Here is a 23,739-nt window from a genome sequence, read left to right on the forward strand (position 1 = left end):
AGGGTATTGGTTTTCCATAGTTTAACTCAATGTGGGATCTAAGCTCCCTTACCTTTGACAGAGTTGGAAGGCGAAGTACGGACATATCGACTGTCCGGCTCCCTTGCCCGAAGACCCAGCCGATGCCCGCTTGGTGAAGCTGCTAGTTCCGGCACCCTATGTGGTGCCGGAGAAGAAGGCCACGAAGAAGGCCACGGGGACTCGAAAGAGTGCCTGGCGTCAGGAGGTGTCGGATCCATCATCCGATGGTTCCGAGGAGCATTCCTCCTGTGAAGACGAGGAGGAAGAAGAAGAGACCTCTCCTCCTCCAGCGGGGGGAGAGAAGAAAAGGAAGGCCGCCCTCTCTGGGGAGGCCGGAGGGTCCAAGAAGGGGAGAACCCTTCCCCCGGACTACTCCACCGATGCCGACGACGGCGGAGAAGAGTGGCCGCTCAGGGCCAAGCCCCTGGCGAAATCATAAGTATCCGGATACCAGAGTAATTCATAGTATTAGTTTATTGCACAGCTTTCCCTTATGTCGAATATGTTTATGCAGCCCACCCAAAGACCAGCTCGACGCGTCGTCGAGCGGCTCACTGGACTCGTCGGATGTGAACTCGCTTCCGACGGCTTCCTCCCCCTGCCCTACGGACGACACCGAAGTGTTGTCCCAATAGGTTCCAATCCGGGAGGAGGTGGTCCTGGAGGCGCCTCGAGGCGACCCCCTGGACTCCAGGAGTAAAGGGAATGAAACCCTCCAGGGCTCCAAGTCCGGCTCTAGGCCGGGCACCACTCCGGAACCTTCAAAGGTTCCAGAGTTCGGCGGGGGACCTCCTTCCAAGAGGAGCGAGCCCACCGTGCCGGTGACCCCCATCCAACTGGAGGCACCGGACAATCTATTGGAGGCGCTTCAAGGCGCCTCCATCGACGAGGAGCACCGCACCATTATGAGTGCGGTGGTCTAGAAGGTTTAGTTTGCCAAGAGCGGAGTAACTAAAGCTTGTACTAGCCTTTTAACAGGCTTTGAGGTAAGTAAAGAATATGTAAATAATATTACCGCATAGACAGTAGCCCCTGATGCTCTGTTTGGCGTCCGAGAAGAAAAGCCGAATAGAGGATCAAATAAAATTCGCAGGAGTCTAACAAAAAGGTGTCAATATGTGTATGCAGCCTTCTCTGCTTGTGTCCGCCGCACTGACTGCGGAAGTGGACACGCTAAAGCAGAACCTCGAGCGGACCGAGCAAGAGCTCGGGCGTGCCAAGAAGCAGCTCAAGGACAATGAAGGTAAGAAATACCTTGTTTATATATATATATATATATATATATATATATATATATATATATATAAAGGTGCAATTGCGAAAAATGACAGGATTATCGTGGCTATTGTAGGGGCCACGTCTGAGGTGGTGGCCCTTAAGCAAGCACTGGTCGAGGCTGAGAAGAGGGCAGCCACGGAGCGCACCGAGCGGGAGAAGTACGAGGCCCAGGTTGGCAAGGTGCAGCAACAGCTCTAGGTTCTCATGAAAAACATGAGAGTTTGGATCTTGACTCAAGGACGCGAGCATCCGAGCTCGCGACGGCTATTGAAAATGCCAAGTCTGCCAATGCCGAATCCCAGAAGACCCTCCAGGAGTTGGATGAGCTGAAGAAGATAGCGGCGGGTAAGGCATTCTTTATGCAAAGCAAACACATAAACATGAGTTACTTGTTACTTACCCAAATCCGGAGCTCTCCAGGAGCGTTCGTAGATCTTCCCCAAAGTGTGTCCGATGCCGCCGCATTTCTATCGAGCCGAGGAGGGCAGCTCGACAGAGAAGGTGTTCTGGTCTCAGTATGCTGAGGCCGGACACCCCGTGCCCCTGAGCGACCAGTTGAAGCAACTAGTCGAGCTCCACAAGGCGGCCGAACAGGCCATGAAGGGCCTCATAGTTAGGCTGTGGCCTGGAGAGGCTCTTCCTGGGAGCTATTTCGGGCTGGTGTGGTGGCTGGTGGAGGCCTGTCCAAGGCTCGAAGTCATCAAGCGCTCCGTCTGCGTTGAAGGTGCCCGTAGGGCCCTTAACCGTGCTAAGGTGCACTGGGGCAAGCTGGATGCTGAGAAGCTTGTGAAGGATGGGCCACCGCCGGGGAAAGAGCATCGCAAGCCCGAGAATTATTATAAGGATGTTCTGAAGGGTGCCTGCCTTGTGGCGGATGAATGTTCTAGGGATGTAATTTTTGAGTGAAACTTGCTCGTTTTGTCTTGTGCGCTGAAAACTTTGTTCATATGCGCTAAGCAATGCTGTTGGAATTTAAAATATTACCTTCTGTGCGGCTGTTTATTAATTCTGAGAGATGGCGAGTCGTCGGCTTCTGCCCCCGTGCCACTAGTGCTGGGGTGTTCGGGGATAAACCTGAGCGCTCTTTTTCCCATGTTTGGGTCCTTCGAGGGAGGCGCTCAGCCCAACGAACGAGGCAGTCAGACTATAACGCGTGAACACTCTCACTTAGCAATAGAATTCTATAATTTTAAATTTTGGCGAAGCCCCTGGTATTCGGAAGACCGAGTTCGGGGCGCTATCCATGCCTTGGCCGGGCAGAGCCGACTCCTCGCTCTAAGCGGCATAAGTCTTTAGGGACTCGAAAAACCTCTCGAACAGCGACCAGCTCTCGCTTCATCATGACAGTCAGTTTTAGCTTTCTCCACTAAGGTGCTCGACCCAGCTCAACTGGGGCAAAATCGCAGTGGTTCTCCTAGTGCTACCTTAGCCGATATAGGGGAATGTAAGGCACCAAAACATAGGAGCCGGGCAAACCCAACTATTGACCCAAGACATGATTCGAAGCCGATGCATATAATGCTATAAGTTCGGGGTGCCGCACTTGTTAAAGTGTTCGGACTTCTCACACCATGTTGAGGGGTACTGAAGCCCCTAGCGTATTTCGGCCGTACCAAAGTGTATGGGTGCAACATGTCGTTAGGGAACATATATATAAAAAAATTAAGGCAAAAATAGACAAAAGCTATGCATTGTTTATTAAAGAGGGCTGCGATCAAAGCAGAACGATACAAATAATGCGATAAGCAAAAGGTTGGACTATTTAACATGTCCGTTCCAAGGGGAAAGCTGCGGAATAGTATGCGAAACAGGTATACTGCTCGTGATAGAGACCACCTGGGAATTCCGTAATGCGGCGTGGCTTGTCTGCTTCCCTGGTTCTTGCATCGTTTGTGCGGCAATTGAACTGCCGAACAGGCCTTTCGAAGAATGGAGTCCTGAAAGTAATAGAAAATTAAAAAATCGGCAGCCCATGGTGCGGTTTAAGCCGTGCTTCGGGTGTGCCGTGATGGTGCCCCTCCGCTGTACCCATGGTATTTCTAGAGCGGAGTTATGTTTGCGAAGCACTGACGTCGCCTTTTTGCTAGGGCTGGGGTTGGGGCCGCATTGCCATGCCTGCTCGGATCGTGCCAGGAGGTCTTGTTGTAGGTTACTCTGGGCGCGCTTGACGGTGTACGGTCGTTTTGTGGTCGGACTGGAGAACTGCCTGGAGAGGCTGCTTTGTACTTCCGCTGCATGGGCCGCCGTGTGCTCCTCCGTTCGGAGGGAGCATTCGATGTTTCCATTGACCATAATTATTCCTCGAGGGCCTGTCATCTTGAGCTTAAGGTATGCGTAGTGCAGTACCGCATTGAACTTGGCAATTGCGGTTCGCCCGAGCAGTGCGTGATAGCCACTGCAGAATGGGACTATGTCGAATATTAACTCCTCGCTTCGGAAATTATGCGGAGATCCGAAGACAACTTCAAGTGTGACTGAGCCTGTACAGTTGGCCTCTACACCTGGTATTACGCCTTTAAAGGTCATTTTGGTGGGCTTAGTCCTTGAGGGATCTATGCCCATTTTCCGCACTGTATCCTTGTAAAGCAGGTTCAGGCTGCTGCCGCCGTCCATAAGGACTCTAGTGAGATGAAATCCGTCAATAATTGGGTCTAGGACCAATGCGGCGAATCCGCCATGACGGATGCTAGTGGATTGGTCCCTTCGATCAAAGGTGATCGGGCAGGAGGACCATGGGTTGAACTTTGGGGCGACTGGCTTGACCGTGTATACGTCCCTTAACGCGCGCTTCTGCTCCCTCTTGGGGACGTGGGTTGCGTATATCATGTTCACCGTCCGCACTTGTGGGGGAAAACCCTTCTGTCCACTATTGTTCGGCGGTCAGGGCTCTTCATCGTCATCGCTATGTAGCCACTTGTCTTTGTTTTCGGCATTAAACTTGCCTGCCTGCTTGAACACCCAACAATCCCTGTTGGTGTGATTGGCCGGCTTTTCGGGGGTGCCATGTAGCTGGCACAAGCGGTCGAGTATTCGGTCCAAACTGGACGGGCCCCTAGGATTCCTTTTGAATGGCTTTTTCTGCTGAACAGATTTAGAGCCTCTGAATCCGGCATTAACTGTCGTATCCTCAGCATTGTTGTCGTTAATGCGGCGTTTCTACTTGTTGCGACGCGACCTGCCACAACTGTCCCTGGTATCCGAATTACCAGGGTTCTTGGTCATATTGTTGCTACGAGCAAGCCAGCTGTCTTCTCCCGTGCAAAAGCGGGTCATGAGTGTCGTGAGTGCTGCTGTAGACTTCGGCTTTTCCTGTCCAAGGTGCCGGGCAAGCCACTCGTCACGGATATTGTGCTTGAAGGCTGCTAGGGCCTCAGTGTCCGGACAGTCGACTATTTGATTTTTCTTTGTTAGGAACCGTGTCCAGAATTGCCTGGCCGATTCCTCTGGCTGCTGAATTACGTGACTTAGGTCATCGTCGTCTGGGGGTCGCACATAAGTGCCCTGGAAATTGTCGAGGAATGCGGCTTCCAGGTCCTCCCAACAACTGATTGATCCTGTTGGCAAGCTGTTAAGCCAATGCTGAGCTGGTCCTTTAAGCTTGAGTGGGAGGTATTTGATGGCGTGGAAATCATCGCCGCGGGACATGTGGATATGAAGGAGATAATCCTCGATCCATACCGCAGGATCTGTTGTGCCATCATATGATTCGATGTTTACGAGTTTGAAACCCTCAGGGATTTGATGATCCATTATTTTGTCTGGGAAGCATAGTGGGTGCGCGGCGCCTCTATACTGGGCTATATCACGACGTAGCTCCAATGAGCTTTGTCTACTGTGTTCGGCCCTGCCGAATTTGTGGCCGGCGTGATGGTTACCGTCTCGAGTCATGGGGCGCCCACGCGATCCGTAGATCGATCTTGTTTGCCTTGCATTGTCCTCCAACATATCTCGCAGGTCCGGCGCATTTTCCCGTGCCTTGGTACGGGGTGCGGCTTGAGTGGAGGGCCGAGAGGCCTCTCTGTCGCGGCCACGAGGTGGCCGATCGGCCGTATCGAGTGCAGGTGATGTAGGTTTAAGTGCTTCCTCCTCTAATTGGGGTAGCAACCTGCGCTTTGGGTAGCTCTTGGATGGGCATTCGAGTTTATGCTCTTCGGCCGCAAGGACTTCAGTCCATCTGTCGACTAGCAAATCTTGATCAGCTCTAAGCTGTTGCTGTTTTTTCTTGAGGCTTCTTGCCATGGCCATAAGCCTGCGTTGAGAACGCTCTTGCTCGATGGGATCCTCTGGAACGACGAATTCGTCGTTGTCAAGGCTTGCCTCGTCTTCGGAGGGAGGTATATAATTATTGTCCTCGACCTCTCTGTCTGCAGCTCTCTCATGAGGGCTGGTTTCTCCATCCTCCTGTGCTAAATCTTGCTGGAGGGGGTTTTCTTCGGCACTTTCCGGAGTATTATTATCTCCCGTGCTGTAATCACCGTATTTGTTTTGGCGGGATTTTGAACGGCGCCGCTGACGCCGGCACTTACACTGTTTCTTGGAGGGGTCATCCTCCGTTGTTCCATCGCCATCTCCTTCTTTTGGGGTGTCCACCATGTATATGTCATATGACGAGGTGGCTTTCCAGGGCCTGATAGGCGCTGGTTCTTCATCGTCTCCTTCATCGGCGTCCATACCGTCGATGTCTTCGGAGTCGAAGTCGGGCATGTCGGTAAAATCATCGACAGTGGCTACAAAGTGGGTGGTGGGTGGGCTTTGAGTTTCTTCATCGTCCGTATCCCAACCTTTTTGACCGTAGTCCGGCCAGGGCTCTACTGATAAAGAGAGAGACTTCAGTGTCTTCAGAATATCGCCGAAAGGCGAGTGCTAAAACATGTCCGCGGCAGTAAACTCCATGACCGGCGCCCAATCGGATTCGATGGGCAGGGGCGCGGAGGGTTCGGAGTCCGGAGAGGAGTCCGGATCCTTGGAGTTACGAGTCTCGCAGATTGCGGGGCTGGTGTTCGGCTCGATCGCCGTTGGGATCGCAGCCCCCGAGGCGGCGTCCAACCACCCATCCTCAATCGGCGCAGTTGGCTCCGAATTAAGGGTCGAAGCTGATGCGGGTGCGGCCTCCAGGGCACTGTTCGGCGGCAGAGCTAGATCATGCTCGTCGTGACAGTGCGGCGTGCTCGGCAGTGGCTTGAATCCGTTGAAGATCAAGTCCCCGCGGATGTCAGCCGTGTAGTTTAAGCATCCAAATCTTACCTGATGGCCAGGGGCATAGCTTTCGATCTGCTCTAGATGGCCAAGTAAATTGGCTCGCAGTGCGAAGACGCCGAAGGCGAATATCTGTCCAGGGACGAAGGTCTCACCCTGGACTGCAACGCTATTGATGATCGTTGGAGCCATCGAGCCGGACGGCGATGACACAAAGGAACTCTCAATGAAAGCACCAATGTCGGTGTCAAAACCGGCGGATCTCGGGTAGGGGGTCCCGAACTGTGCGTCTAGGCCGGATGGTAACAGGAGGCAAGGGACACGAAGTTTTACCCAGGTTCGGGCCCTCTCGATGGAGGTAAAACCCTACGTCCTGCTTGATTAATATTGGTGATATGGGTAGTACAAGAGTAGACCTACCACGAGATCAGAGAGGCTAAACCCTAGAAGCTAGCCTATGGTATGATTGTTGTTCTGTATGTTGTCCTACGGACTAAAACCCTTCGGTTTATATAGACACCGGAGAGGCTTAGGGTTACACAAAGTCGGTTACAATGGTAGGAGATCTGCATATCCTTATCGCCAAGCTTGCCTTCCACGCGAAGGAAAGTCCCTTCCGGACACGGGACTAAGTCTTCAATCTTGTATCTTCATAGTCCAGGAGTCCGGCTGAAGGTATAGTCCGGCTATCCGAACACCCCCTAATCCAGGACTCCCTCACCAGGCAGTTTTTTCACACGTCTTGTCAAAGCAGAGATCGTGTCCCCCTTATTACGGGATTCTTATCAATACGGGCGTGGGTAACCCAACCACGCCATCGATTACGACGCTTGGGGGATAAGCAAGTTTTACCAGGGTAGTGGGGACGCATAGTTTCATCCGCCCATATAAAGGGATAAGGATTCACCTTTTCATCCACGGCTTCTTCCTCCTTTGCTCATCCATTTTCGCGCACTCGAGCTCCAACGCCCAAGTCCGCACTTCCCACCTCAACCTTCTCCAACCATGTCCGGAGCGGGAGGCAAGTGGATGGTCTCCTCCGTCACGGAGGGACGCATCAAGAAGCTGAGGAGAGCCGAATACCTACCCGACGACATCGCGCACCGGCTCCCAGATGGGGGGTAGCTCATCCCCACCCACAGGCCCCATGAGATAGTAGTGTTCCTTACCCATTTACTCCGCGGACTGGGATTCCCTCTCCACCCATTCGTCCGGGGGCTCATGTTCTACTACGGCCTGGATTTCCATGATCTGGCCCCGAATTTCATCCTCAACATCTTGGCGTTTATCGTCGTGTGCGAGGCCTTCCTCCGCATCAAGCCCCACTTCGGCTTATGACTGAAGACCTTCAATGTCAAGCCGAAGGTTGTGAGCGGCCGCCGGGAAGAGTGCGGAGGCGCCATGGTGGGCAAGATGCCCAAAGTCACATGTCTCGAGGGCTCCTTCGTGGAGACCGTAAAGGGGTACCAATCGGGGTGGTTCTACATCACCGAGCCGCGTGACCCTAAATGGGCAGCGGTCCCCGAGTTCCCATCTGGCATCCCCACGCGGCACACCTCCTGGCAAGAGAAGGGCCTGTCCTGGGGTAGTTCGGGAGAGCTGACCGGACTCCAAACATGTATTCAAAACATGGTGAACAAGAAGCTCAAACTTGTCAACGTAGTCCAGGTCATGCTCATCCGCTGGATCCTCCCGTGCCAACAACGGGCTTTCAACTTGTGGGAGTTCGACCCGGCCCAACACCGAACTCTAAACAGGCTCTTCGACACAACTCACGAGGATGCCTGGAAGGTTCTATTCAAGGGTGCCGAGGTTCCCCCTCCCACTACCGAGGATGGCGGATTCTGCGCGAAGCGCCAAGCCAGCGCGGTAAGCTGTTTTACCTCTCATAGGGTACTTGCTTTTCATAGTTTGACTCTATGCGGGATCTAAGCTCCCGTACCTTTGACAGGACTGGCAGGAGACGGCCGGACAGATCAACTGTCCGGCTCCTTTGCCCGAAGGCCCAGCAGACGCTCTCTTGACGAAGATGTTGACTCCGGCTCCTTACAAGGTGCCGGAGAAGACCAAGAAGGCCAAGGGAACCCGAAAGAGTTCCCGACGCCCGGCGTCATCGGACTCATCGTCCGATAACTCTGCGACACACTCCTCCCCCGAAGATGAGGAGGAAGAAGAAGATGCTCCCCCTTCAGATGAGGGAGACAAGAAAAGGAAGGCCGCCCCAACTGGGGAGGCCGAAGGGTCCAAGAAGGGAAGGACGCTCCTTCCGGACAGTTCCACCACCGCTGCCAAAGGCGAAGACGACTGGCTGCTCAGGGCCAAGCCCCTAGCAAAGTCGTAAGTGTTTGGATACCAGAGTAACTCATAGCATTCCTTTGTCGCACTGCTTCCCCTAATGCCGAATATGATTATGCAGGCCGCCACGAGCCAGTATCGATGTATCGTCGGACAGCTCCCTAGGCTCGTCGGATATGGATAGCGATCCACTTCCGACCGCCACCTCCCCTTGCCCTGCGGATGATGCCGAGGTATTGTCTCAAGAGGCACCGGGTCAAGGGGAGACAGTCCCGGAGGTGCCTCAAGGCAACCTTCCGGACTCCGGGAGCAGAGGGGACAAGGCCCCCGAGGGCTCCAAGTTCGGCCCTCAGCCGAACACCGCGCCAGAACCTCCAGTGGTTCCGGTTTCGAGCAGGCAACCTCCTTCCAAGAGGGGCAAGACGCCTGTGCCGGTGACCTCTGTCCATCCAGAGGCGCCGGACAATCTGTTGGGAGCGCTTCGCAGCGCTTCCATCGATGAGGAGCACCGTATCATTATGAGTACGGTGGTCCAGAAGGTTCAGTCCGCCAAGAGCGGATTGACTGAAGCCTGTGCCAGCCTTCTAACAGGCTTTGAGGTAAGTGTTTAAAATATAGGAAAAATATTACCACATAGACAGTAGCCCCTGATGCTCTGTTCGATGTTCAAAAAGAAAAGCCGAATAGAGGATCAAATAATACCGCAGGAGTCTAACATAATTATGTCTATGTGCGTATGGAGGCTTCGCTGCTGGCTTCAGCCGCACTGACTGCGGAGGTCGCCACACTGAAGCAAGACCTCGAGGGGTCCAAGAAATAGCTCGGCCTTGCCAAGAGGCATCTCGAGGAGAACAAGGGTAAGTAATACCCTGTCTATAGATATGTATATATAAAAGAAGACGTGATTGCAAAATGACAGGATCATCGTATGTTTGTCAAGGGCCACGACCGAGGTGGAGACCCTGAAGCAAGCGCTATCCAAGGCCGAAGATGAAGCGGCCAATGAGCGCACCGAGCGGGAAAGGCAAGAGGCACGGGTGGGCGAGGTGCAGCAAGAGCTCCAAGCTCTTGTGTCAAAGCATGAGGCGTTGGCACGTGACTCGAAGACACGAGAGTCCGAGCTTGCCGCCGCCCGTGAAAGTGCAAAGAGTGCCAAGGCCGAAGCCTAAAAGGCCCTCCAGGAGATTGACGCGATGAAGAAAATAGCGGCGGGTAAGGCATTCTATATGCAAAGCAAGCATGTGAAAGTAAATTACCTATTACTTACCTGAATCCGGAGCTCTCTAGGAGCATTCGCAGATTTGCCCTGCAGCATGTCGGATGCCGCACAGTTTTACCAGGCCGAGGAGGGAAGCTCAACGGAGAAGCTGTTCTGGTCTCAGTATACTAGGACCGAACACCCAGTGCCTATGAGCGACCAGCTGAAGCAGCTGGTCGAGCTACACAAGGCGGCCGAACAGGCCATGAAGGGCTTTATAGTCCGGCTGTGGCCTGGTGACGCCCTTCCGAACAGCTACTTCGGCCTGGTGAGGCGGCTTGTGGATGCCTGCCCTCAGCTGGAAGTCGTCAAGCGGTCCGTCTGCATCAAAGGTGCACGCCGGGGTTTCGCCCGTGTGAAGGTGCAATGGCCCAAGCTAGACGCCATGAAGCTGATCAAGGAAGGACCGCCACAGGGCAAGGAGCAACCCACCCCCGAAATTTATTATAAGGGTGTCCTGAAGGGTGCCCGTCTTGTAGCGGATGAATGTTCAAAGGATGTATTATTTGAGTAAACTTGCTCGTGTGATCCTGTATGATGAAAACGTGTTTCATATGCGCTATGCAACGCTTGTTTGAATTTAAAATATTACCTTCTGTTTGGCTGTTTATCCAATCTGAGAGATGGCTAGTCCTCGGCTTCTGCCCCCATGCCGCGAGTGCTGGTGTTCGGGATAAACCTGAACACTCTTGTTCCCTTTTTTGGGTCCTTCGAGGGAGGTGCTCAGCATAGCGAGCAAGGCAACCAGACTAATAATGCTTTATCACTCTCACTTAACCATAGAATTCTATAATGTTAAATTTCGGCGAAGCCCCTGGTATTCGGAAGGCCGAATTAGGGGCGCGATACACGCCTTTAAGCCGGACAGGACCAGCTCCTTGCTCTAAGCGGCATCAGTCTTTAGGGACTCGAAACCTCGCCGAATAGCGACCAGTCTCTTGCCTTATCATGACAGTCAGTTTTAGCTTTCTCTACTAAGGTGCTTAGCCTAGCAGAACCGGGGCACAATCGCAGTAGTTCTCCTAGTGCTACCTTAGCCGATAGAGCGGAACATAAGGTACCAAAACATAGGAGCCGGGCAAACCCAACATTTGACCAAAGACATGATTCGGAGCTGATGCATATAATGCTATAAGTTCGGGGTGCCACACTTGTGAAAGTGTTCGGACTTCTCACACAATATTATGGGGTACTTAAGCCCCTGGTGTATTGGCCGTACCAAAGTGTACGGTTGCAAGGCATCATTAATGAACATATATATATATATATATAACAAGAATGCAATAATAGTCGTAATGTTATGCATTATTTATTCAAAAAGGTGCGTTAAACCAGAATGATATAGATAGTGCGATAAGCAAAAAGTAGGACTATGTCCCTTCCAAGGGAAAGCTGAGGAAAAGTATTAAAGCAAATATTTCACTCGTTATCGTAATCCACCTGGGAGTTCCGTGGTGTGACGTAGCTTTCTGCCTCCTTGGTTGCTGCATCATGTGTTCGGCAATCATGCTACCGGACAGGGTTTCCAGAGATTGAAGTCCTGAAAGAGAAAAATAACAAAGCGGGAAGCCCCCAGTGCGGTTTAAGACGCGTATTGGGGCGTGCCGTAGTTGTTCCCCCCTCCCCGCCTGTGCCCATGGTATTTTTAATGCATAATTATGTACGCGTGGCACGAATTTCACCGTTTGGCTGGGACTGGGGTGGGGGCCGCATCGCTACGCGAGCTCAGGTGGTGCCAGGCGGTCTAGTTGCCGATTACTCCGAGTGCGCTTGAAGGTGTCCAGGTCTTGAAACGCCAAACTGGTGGATTGCCTTGAGAGGGTGCTTTGCGCTTCTGCTGCGAGGGCCGCAGTGTGCTCCTCCGTGCGGAGAGAGCGCTCTGTGTTCCCATTAATTGTTATGACCCCCCGAGGTCCTGGCATCTTGAGCATGAGGTATCCATAATGCGGTACCGCATTGAATCTCGCAAATGCGGTTTGCCCGAGTAGTGCATGATAGCCACTGCGGAATGGGACTATATCGAAGATTAATTTTTCGCTTCGGAGGTTATCCGGGGATCCGAAGACCACTTCCAGTGTAATTGAGCCTGTGCAATGGGCCTCTACACCTGGAATGATGTCTTTAAAGGTCATTTTTGTGGGTTTGATCCTTGAGGGATCTATACCCATTTTGCACACTGTGCCCTGATAAAGCAGGTTCAGGCTGCTGCCGCCGTCCATAAGGACTCGAGTGAGGTGAAATCCGTCGATGATTGGGTCTAGGACCAGTGTGGCGAATCTGCCATGACAGATACTAGTGGGATGGTCCTTGTGATCGAAGGTGATCGGACAGGAGGACCATGGGTCGAACTTTGGGGCGACTGGCTCCAACGCATATACGTCCCTGAGCGCACGCTTCCGCTCCCTCTTGGGGATGTGGGTTGCGTATATCATGTTCACCGTCCGCACTTGTGGGCGGAACCTCTTCTATCCTCCGGTGTTTGGCTGCCGGGGCTCTTCCTCGTCATCGCTATGTGGCCCCTTATCTTTGTTTTCGGCAATTAACTTGCCGGCCTGCTTGAATACCCAACAATCTCTATTGGTGTGGTTGGCTGGCTTGTCGGGGGTGCCGTGTATTTGGCACGAGCGATCGAGTATGCGGTCCAAACTGGACGGGCCCGGAGTGCTTCTTTTAAATGGCTTTTTCCGCAGACCGGGTTTAGAGCCTTTGAATCCGGCATTGACTGCCGTATCCTCGGTATTGTCGCTGTTAATGCGGCGCTTTATGTTTATTTCAACGTGACCTGCCATTGCCGTCCTTGGTATCCGAAGTAGCCTGGTTCTTTGATATGTTATTACTGCGAGCCAGCCAGCGGTCTTCTCCCGCACAAAAGCGGGTCATGAGTGTCGTGAGGGCTGCCATAGATTTCGGCTTTTCCTGACCAAGGTGTCGGGCTAGCCACTCATCGCAGATGTAGTGTTTGAAAGCTACTAGGGCCTCTTCATCCGGACAGTCGACGATTTGATTTTTCTTTGTTAGGAACCAAGTCCAGAATTGCCTGGCCGATTCTTCTGGCTGCTGAATTATGTGGCTCAAGTCATCGGCATCTGGTGGTCGCACATAAGTGCCCTGAAAGTTGTCGAGGAATGCGGCCTCCAGATCTTCCCAACAACTAATGGACTCTGATGGCAAGCTGTTAAGCCAATGCCGCGCTGGTCCTTTGAGCTTTAGTGGGAGGTATTTGATGGCGTGTAAGTCATCACCGCGGGCCATGTGGATGTGGAGGAGGAAATCCTCGATCCATACCGCAGGATCTGTTGTGCCGTCGTATGATTCAATATTTACGGGTTTGAAACCCTCTGGGATTTGATGATCCATTACTTCGTCTGTGAAGCATAGGGGGTGTGCGGCGCCTCTGTACTGGGCTATGTCGTGACACAGCTCGAATGAGTCATGTCCTCTGTGGTTGGCCCGACCGGACTTACTTTTACTGTATCCGGCATGACGTTTATCGTCTTGCATAGGGGCGCGCGCTCCTGATCCGTAGATCGATCTTGCTTGTTTTGCTTTGTCCTCGAATACGTCTCGCAGGTCTGGCGTATTTCCCCATGCCTTTTTATTTGAATGGCGTCGGGGTGCAGGCTGAGTTTTTGGCTGGAATGCCTCTATCGCGGCCACGAGGTGGCCGGTCAGCCGCGTCATACGCTTCTTCCTCCAGTCGGGGTAGCAACCTGCATTTTGGGTAACTCTTGGAGGGGCACTCGAGTTTATATTCCTCGGCTGTGAGGACTTCAGTCCATCTGTCAGCTAGCAGATCTTGATCAGCTTGAAGCTGCTGCTGCTTTTTCTTAAGGCTATTTGCCGTGGCTATAAGCCGGCGCTTGAAGCGCTCTTGTTTGACGGGATCCTCTGGCACGGCGAATTCGGCGTCGTCGAGGCTTGCCTCGTCTTCGGACGGGGGGCATGTAATTATCATCCTCCGCCTCTCCATCTGCCGCTCTCTCTGGAGGGCTGGCTCCTCCATCCTCCTACTCTAAATCTTGCTAGAGGGGATTGTTGCCATCTTCGGCGCTATCCGGAGTGTTATTATCTCCTGTGCCGGTACCAACACTTTTGCTTTGGCGGGACTTAGAGCGGCGCCGCTGACGTTGGCGCTTGGGTTGCTTCTTGGAGGGGTAATCCTCCATTGTCTCGTCGCCATTGCCTTCTTTCAGTGTGTCCACCATGTATATATAGTATGATGAGGTAGCTGTCCAGTGCCCTGTGGGCAGTGGTTCCTCTTCGTCTCCCGCATCGTTGTCCACACCGTCGATGTCTTCAGAGTCGAAGTCGAGCATGTCAGTTAAGTGATCGACAGTGGTTACTAAGTGGGTGGTGGATGGGCCGTGAATTTCTTTGTCGTCCGCATCCCAATCCTGTCGGTCATGGTTCGGCCAGGATCCTCCTGACAAGGAGAGAGACCTTAATGAGTTCAGTATGTCACCAAAGGACGAGTGTTGAAAAATATCCGCGGAGGTAAACTCCATCATCGGCGCCCAATCGGATTCGCTAGGAACGGGCGTAGGCGGTTCAGAGCCCGTGGCCGGAGAAGGATCCGGCAGTTTGACAACACGGCTCTCGTGCAGGGTAAGGTCAATGTCCGGCAAGATTGCCGATGAGGATAAGGCTTCTGTGGCGGGGTCCATCCACCCATCCATGGAAGGCACAACTGGCTCCGAATTGAGGGTTGGAGCGGCTGCCGGTGCAATCTCCTGAACACTGTCTGATGGTAGAGCTAAATCGTACTCATTGTGACCGCGTGACGCACAAGGCAGAGGCTCAAATCCGTCGAAGATCAAGTCTCCGCGGATATCGGCCGTGTAGTTTAAGATTCCAAACCTGACCTGGTGTCCAAGGGTGTAACTTTCGATCTGCTCCAGATGGCCAAGTGAGTTGGCCCGTAGTGCGAAGCCGCCGAACACAAAGATCTGTCCGGGGAGAAAAGTCTCACCCTGGACTGCACCACTATCGATGATTGTAGGAGCCATCAAGCCTAATGGCAACGACACAGAGGAACTCTCAATGAAAGCACCAATGTCGGTGTCAAAACCGGCGGATCTCGGGTAGGGGGTCCCGAACTTTGCGTCTAAGGCGGATGGTAACAGGAGGCAAGGAACACGATGTTTTACTCAGGTTCGGGCCCTCTTGATGGAGGTAAAACCCTACGTCCTGCTTGATTAATATTGATGATATGGGTAGTACAAGAGTAGATCTACCACGAGATCAGAGAGGCTAAACCCTAGAATCTAGCCTATGGTATGATTGTATGTCGTCCTATGGACTAAAACCCTCCGGTTTATATAGACACCGGTGAGGGTTAGGGTTACACAAGGTCGGTTACAAAGGAGGAGATATACATATCTGTATTTCCTAGCTTGCCTTCCGCGCCAAGTAGAGTCCCATCTGGACACGAGACGAAGTCTTCAATCTTGTATCTTCATAGTCCAAGAGTCCAGCCAAAGGATATAGTCCGGCTGTCCGAAGAATCCTTAATCCAGGACTCCCTCACCGATACTAGAGATAAGAACAAGGGTGTTGTTGGCATGACTGTTGTCTCAGTTAAAATTAGAGATCATTGCTATCATGGTTTATGTGATTTGGGTGCTAGTGTGAGTGTGATTCCTTTTACCTTATATCAAGAAATTATGAATGATATAACACCTACTGAAATAGAGGATGTTGATGTCACTATTAAACTTGCAAATAGGGACACCATCACACCACTTGGGATTGTTAGAGATGTCGAAGTTTTTTGTGGGAAAAAAATACCCCACTGATGTTCTAGTTCTCGGTTTCCCAATGATTTTCTATTGTTAGACCTTTTTGAACACTATTAATGCTAAGATAGATTGCCATAAAGAAACTATCAGTGTTAATTTTAGTGATGTTTCTCATGAGTTTAATTTCTCTAAGTTTCGTAGACATCCCCGTGCTAAATAATTGCCTAGTAAAGATGAAATAATTGGTCTTGCTTCTATTGCCGTACCTCCTACTGATCCTTTAGAACAATATTTGCAAGACCATGAAAATGATATGCACTTGCATGAAAGAAATGAAATAGATAAAATATTCTTTGAAGAACAACCTATCCTTAAACACAATTTTCTTGTTGAAACTCTAGGAGGTCCTCCTCCAGCTGAAGGTGAACCTGTGTTTGAATTAAATCAATTGCCTGACACTTTGAAATATGCTTATCTTGATCAGAAAAAAGATATATCCTGTTATTAGTAGTGCTAACCTTACAGAACATGAAGAAAAGAAATTATTAAAAATTCTGAGGAAGCACCATGCTACTATTGGATATACTCTTGATGATCTTAAGGGCATTAGTCCCACTCTCTGTTAGCACAAGATTAATATGGAACCTGATTCTAAACCGGTCGTAAGATGAAAGAAGTGGTAAGAACTGAAATATTGAAGCTTTTGGAAGCAAGTATAATCTATCCCATAGCTGATAGTAGATGGGTAGGTCATATTCATTATCTCCCTAAGAAAGGAGGTATTACTGTTCAAATGTTAGAAAGATTGTCAAAGCACACACACTTTTGCTTTTTGGATGGATATTCTGGTTTCTCTCAAATACCTGTATCACAACCTGATCAACAAAAAATCACCTTTACTTGTCCTTTTGGAACTTATGCTTATAGGCATATGTCTTTTGGTTTATGTCATGCACCTACTACTTTTCAAAGATGTATGACTGCTATATTCTCTGACTTTTGTGAAAAAATTGCTGAGATTTTCATGGATGATTTCTCCATTTACATAACTTCTTTTGATGATTACTTAAGCAAGCTTAATCGAGGTTTGCAAAGATGTGAACAAACTAATCTTGTCTTGAATTGGGAGACATGCCACTCTAAACGAAGGCATTGTCTTGGGGCATAAATTTTTTGAGCGAGGTATTGAGGTGGATAAAGCTAAAGTTGATCCAATTGAGAAAATTCCATGTCCAGAAGACATTAAAGGTATTCGTAGTTTCCTTGGTCATGCTGGTTTTTATAGGACGTTTATTAAAGACTTCTCTAAAATTTCTACGTTGATACGTCTCCAACGTATCTATAATTTTTGATTGTTCCATGCTATTGTATTATCCATTTTGGATGTTTTATATGCATTAATATGCTATTTTATATGATTTTTGGGATTAACCTATTAACCTAGAGCCCAGTGCCAGTTCCTATTTTTTCCTTGTTTTAGAGTTTCGCAGAAAAGGAATACCAAATGGAATAAAACTTTCGCGATGATTTTTCTTGAACCAGAAGACACCCAGAAGACTTGGAGTGCAATTCGGAAGAGCCACGAAGCAGCCACAAGGGTGGAGGGCGCGCCCCCAACCTTGTGGGCCCCTCAGTGATCTCCCGACCTAGATATTCCTCCTATATATACGCATATACCTAAAAAACTTCCAGGGGATCCACGAAACCAGTTTTCCACCGCCACAACCTTCTGTACCCATCAGATCCCATCTAGGGGCCTTTTTCTGGCATCCTGTCGGAGGGGGATTCAATCACGGAGGGCTTCTACATCAACACCATTGCCTCTTCGATGAAGTGTGAGTAGTTTACCACAGACATATGGGTCCATAGGAAGTAGCTAGATGGAGTTTTCTCTCTTTGATTCTCAACACCATGTGTCTCCTTGATGTTCTTGGATATCTATTCGATGCAATACTCTTTTGTGGTGTGTTTCCCAAGATTTGATGAATTGTGGATTTATGATTAGCTTATCTATCAATATTATTTGAATCTCCTCTGAATTCTTATATGCATGATTTGATATGTTTGCAAGTCTCTTCAAACTATCGATTTGGTTTGGCCAACTAGATTTGTTTTTCATGCAATGGGAGAAGTGCTTAGCTTTGGGTTCAATCTTGTGGTGTCCTTTCCCAGTGATAGTAGGGGCAGCAAGGCATGTATTATATTGTTTCCATCGAGGATAAAAAGATGGAGTTTTCATCATATTGCTTGAGTTAATTCCTCTATATCATGTCATCTTGCTTAAGGCGTTACTCAATTCTTATGAATTTTATACTCTAGATGCATGCTGGATAGTTGTCGATGTGTGGAGTAATAGTAGTAGATGCAAAACCGTTTCGGTCTACCTGACATGGACGTGATGCCTATATTCATGATCATTGCCTGAGATATCATCATAACTTTGCTTTTTTAATCAATTGCTCGGCAGTAATTTGTTCATCCACCGTAATAATTTCTATCTTGAAAGAAGCCTCCAGTGAAACCTATGGCCCCCGGGTCTATTTTCCATCATATAAGTTTCTGATCTATAATTTTAGTTTTAGATTTACTTTCTATGCAATCTTTTACTTTCCGTTCTATAAACCAAAAACACCAAAAATATTACTTTACCGTTTATCCATCTATATCAGATCTTAGTTTGGAAATAACAATGAAGGGGTTGACAACCCCTTTTTCACGTAGGGTGCAAGTTGGTGTTTGTTTGTGCAGGTATTCGGTGGCTTTTCGCGTTTTCTCCTACTAGATTGATACCTTGGTTCTAAAAACTGAGGGAAAACTTACTCTACTTTGCTGCACCACCCTTTCCTCTTCAAGGGAAAAACCAATGCAAGCTCAAGAGGTAGCAGGAAGGATTTATGGCGCCGTTGCCGGTGAGATCTACGGCAAGCCGAGACATACCAAGTACCCATCATAAACTCTCATCCCTCGCATTACATTATTCGCCATTTGCCGCTCGTTTTCCTCTACCCCACTTCTAAAATGATTTTCGAAAAGATTCGCCTTTTCTTTGCACTTCTTCCATTCATCTTCTTCACTTGATTTTTGTGTGCTCGTGTGTTGGATTGCCTGCCTTGTCATCATGAATCCTCCTAAAAACATTGACCCTCACCTTATGAGGTTAGAAAAAATTGAGAATAACGTTAGAAGTTTCATGTCTTTGCAATTTGAGCATAACAATTTCTTTAGAAACGATCTCAAGGAGCAGAAAAACTTTATGGGATATATTAATAAAGAGCCTGATGATATGTCTAAAGAATTTTATGGTTTGAGATCTCTGTTTGCGCACCTTGAAAATTTAGTAGGTCAAATTTCTAACAAACAAGCTACTTTAGTAAACAAAATGGCCGTGAAACCAGAGGCTGAAAATAATGATGAAGATCTTAAAGTGATTAATGTGAATCCTATTGAATCTTTGTTTTCAAATGTAAATCTTGATAAAGACCTGCTACCTGTTGAGCACTACGTTGAATTTCCCCGAAGAGGAAGGGGTGATGCAGCAAAGTAGTGTAAGTATTTCCCTCAGTTTTTGAGAACCAAGCTATCAATCCAGTAGGATGTTGCGCGCGCGTCCCCTAGTACCTGCATAAAGCAAATAACTCCTCGCAACCAACGCGATAAGGGGTGGTCAATCCCTTCACGGTCACTTACGAGAGTGAGATCTAATAGATATGATAAGATAATATTTTTGGTATTTTTATGATAAATATGCAAAGTAAAATAAAGGCAAAGTAAAAAAGCAAAGGAAATAACTAAGCATTGGAAGATTAATATGATGAAGATAGACCCGGGGGCCATAGGTTTAACTAGTGGCTTCTCTCAAGAGCATAAGTATTCTACGATGGGTGAACGAATTACTGTTGAGCAATTGACAGAATTGAGCATAGTTATGAGAATATCTAGGTATGATCATGTATATAGGCATCACGTCCGAGACAAGTAGACCGACTCTTGCCTGCATCTACTACTATTACTCCACTCATCGACCGCTATCCAGCATGCATCTAGAGTATTAAGTTAATGAAAACAGAGTAACGCCTTAAGCAAGATGACATGATGTAGAGGGATAAATTCATGCAATATGATAAAAACCCCATCTTGTTATCCTCGATGGAAACAATACAATACGTGCCTTGCTGCCCCTACTGTCACTGGGAAAGGACACCGCAAGATTGAACCAAAATCTAAGCACTTCTCCCATTGCAAGATCAATCTAGTAGGCCAAACCAAACTGATAATTCTAAGAGACTTGCAAAGATAACCAATCATACATAAAAGAGTTCAGAGAAGATTCAAATATTGTTCATAGATAGACTTGATCATAAACCCACAATTCATCGATCTCAACAAACACACCGCAAAAGGAAGATTACATCGAATAGTTCTCCACGAGAGAGGGGGAGAACATTGTATTGAGATCCAAAAAGAGATAAGAAGCCATCTAGCTAATAACCATGGACCCGAAGGTCTGAGGTAAACTACTCACACTTCATCAGAGAGGCTATGGTGTTGATGTAGAAGCCCTCCGTGATGGATACCCCCTCCGGCGGAGCTCCGGAACAGGCCCCAAGATGGGATCTCGTGGATACAGGAAGTTACGATGGTGGAATTAGGGTTTTGGCTCTGTATCTGATCGTTTGGGGGTACGTAGGTATATATAGGAGGAAGGAGTATGTCGGTGGAGCAACAGGGGGCCCACGAGGGTGGAGGGCGTGCCTGGGGGGGTAGGCACGGCCCCTACCTCGTGGCCTCCTACTTTGTTTCTTGACGTACGGTCCAAGTCTCCTAGATCATGTTCGGTGAGAAAATCACGTTCCCGAAGGTTTCATTCTGCTTGGACTCCGTTTGATATTCCTTTTCTTCAAAACCCTAAAATAGGAAAAAAAACAGCAATTCTGGGTTGGGCCTCCGATTAATAGGTTAGTCCCAAAAATAATATAAAAGTGGAAAATAAAGCCCAATAATGTCCAAAATAGTAGCTAATATAGCATAGAGAAATCAAAAATTATAGATACGTTGGAGACGTTTCAAGCATCCCCAAGCTTAATTCCTGCTCGTCCTCGAGTAGGTAAATGCTAAAAACAGAACTTTTGATGCGGAGTGCTACTTGGCATAATTTTAATGTAATTCTTCTTAATTGTGGTATGAATTATCAGATCCGAAAGATTCAAGATAAAAGTTCATATTGACATAAAAATAATAATACTTCAAGCATACTAACAAAGCAATCATGTCTTCTCAAAATAACATGGCCAAAGAAAGTTATCCCTACAAAATCATATAGTCTGGCTATGCTCTATCTTCACTACACAAAGTATTTAAATCATGCACAACCCCGATGACAAGCCAAGCAATTGTTTCATACTTTTGACATTCTCAAAACTTTTTCAATTTTCACACAATACATGAGCGTGAGCCATGGATATAGCACTATAGGTGGAATAGAATGGTGGTTGTGGAGAAGACAAAAAGGGAGAATATAGTCTCAAATCAATTAGGCGTATCAACAGGATATGGAGATGCCCATCAATAGATATCAATGTGAGTGAGTAGGGATTGCCATGCAACGGATGCACTAGAGCTATAAGTATATGAAGCTCAAAAAGAAACTAAGTGGGTGTGCATCCAACTTGCTTGCTCATTAAGACCTAGGGCAATTTGAGGAAGCCCATCATTGGAATATACAAGCCAAGTTCTATAATGCAAAATTCCCACTAGTATATGAAAGTGACAAAATGAGAGACTCTCTACCATGAATATCATGGTGCTACTTTGAAGCACAAGTGTGGTAAAAGGATAGTAGAATTGCCCCTTCTCTCTTTTTCTCTCATTTTTTTATTTGGGCCTTTTTCTCCATTTTTATGGCCTATTTTCTTTTTTTAATTTTTCGTCCGGAGTCTCATCCCGACTTGTGGGGGAATCATAGTCTCCATCCTCCTTTCCTCACTGGGACAATGCTCTAATAATGGTGATCATCATACTTTTATTTTCTTACAACTCAACAATTACAACTCGATACTTGGAACAAAATATGACTCTATATGAATGCCTCCGGCAGTGTACCGGGATATGCAATGACTCTTGAGTGACATGTACAAAAGAATTATGAATGGTGGCTTTGCCACAAATACGATATCAACTACATGATCATGCTAAGCAATACGACAATGATGGAGTGTGTCATAATAAACGGAACGATGGAAAGTTGCATGGCAATATATCCCGGAATGGCTATGGAAATTCCATAATAGGTAGGTATGGTGGCTGTTTTGAGGAAGGTATATGGTGGGTGTATGATACCGGCGAAAGGGTGAGAGTGTGTATAATCCATGGACTCATCATTAGTCATAAAGAACTCATATACTTATTGCAAAAATCTACAAGTTATCAAAGCAAAGTATTACATGCATGCTCCTAGGGGGATAGATTGGTAGGAAAAGACCATCACTCGTCCCCGACCGCCACTCATAAGGAATACAATCAATAAATAAATCATGCTCCGACTTCATCACATAACGGTTCACCATACGTGCATGCTACGGGAATCACAAACTTTAACACAAGTATTTCTCAAATTCACCATCTTCATATCTCAAAACAATTATCAAGCATCGAACTTCTCATAGTATTCAACACACTCATAAGAGAATTTTATTATTAATCTTGTATACCTAGCATATAAGGTTTTTTAAAGAAAATTACCATGCTATTTAAGACTCTCAAAATAATCTAAGTGAAGCATGAGAGATCGATAGCTTCTATAAAACAAATCCACCACCGTGTTCTAAAAGATATAAGTGAAGTACTAGAGCAAAACTATATAACTCAAAAGATATAAGCGAAGCACATAGAGTATTCTAACAAATTCCAAATCATGTATGGATCTCTCAAAATGTGTGTACCGCAAGGATGATTGTGGTAAACTAACAAATAAAGACTCAAATAATACAAGACGCTCCAAGCAAAACACATATCGTGTGGTGAATAAAAATATAGCTGCAAGTAAAGTAACCGGTAGAAGTAGACGAAAGAGGGGATGCCTTCCGGGGCATCCCCAAGCTTTGGCATTTAGGTGTCCTTAGATTATCTTGGGGGTGACATGGGCATCCCCAAGCTTAGGCTCTTTGTAGCGACCAGACCTCAAACAGTCTGATCTCTGTGCTCCGGTGTCATTCCTGGATCAGTAATGCTGACACCATATAGTACTCGGAGGATTTATAGCAGAGTAGCAATCACACACTTATTACATCGAGTGTCTCATAAGAGAACTTATTACAATAAATATGGCTTAAGGCCATCTAATAATGATAACAGCGGAAGGCTTGGAAGATAAGTGAGTCCATCAACTCCAACGGCATCACTGAGTATAGAACCACGACCTAACAACTCCTTAATCGTCGTCTGAAAAGTCTGCAACATTAACGTTGCAGCCCGAAACGGGTCAGCACATGGAATATGCTGGCAAGGTAACACATAGAGAGTAATGGAATGAAATAGCTATACTATATGCCTATTTGGCTGGTGGAAAGTTCTATGGTTACAGTTTTGTGTAAAGCCAATTTTTCCCTACTTCAAAGGAATAAAATTTAATTACTATCATGGTGGTTGTTAAACATTGAGAATGGTTGACAGTATTCTCAATCCCAATTAAGCATCATCATTAAACATAACCCAACAAAATTAATTTAGAGTAACATGTTGAGATTCACATGAAATCCAGGTACTAGATACTCAAGATGTCCATAACCGGGGACACGGCTAACCATGATTAGTTTATTACACTCTGTAGAGGTTTGCGCACTTTTCCCCACAAGACTCGATCGCCTCCGTTTGGTTTCTCGCACTACATGGTGTTTGAGAAGACGGATGACCGAGACATAGTCTTTCAGAAGCGCTAGCACCTTACGATGGGTAGAC

Source organism: Triticum urartu, chromosome 7A, assembly GCF_056163025.1.
Source record: "Triticum urartu cultivar PI428250 chromosome 7A, HENAU_Tu73, whole genome shotgun sequence".
In the NCBI taxonomy this organism is placed as follows: Eukaryota; Viridiplantae; Streptophyta; class Magnoliopsida; order Poales; family Poaceae; genus Triticum; species Triticum urartu.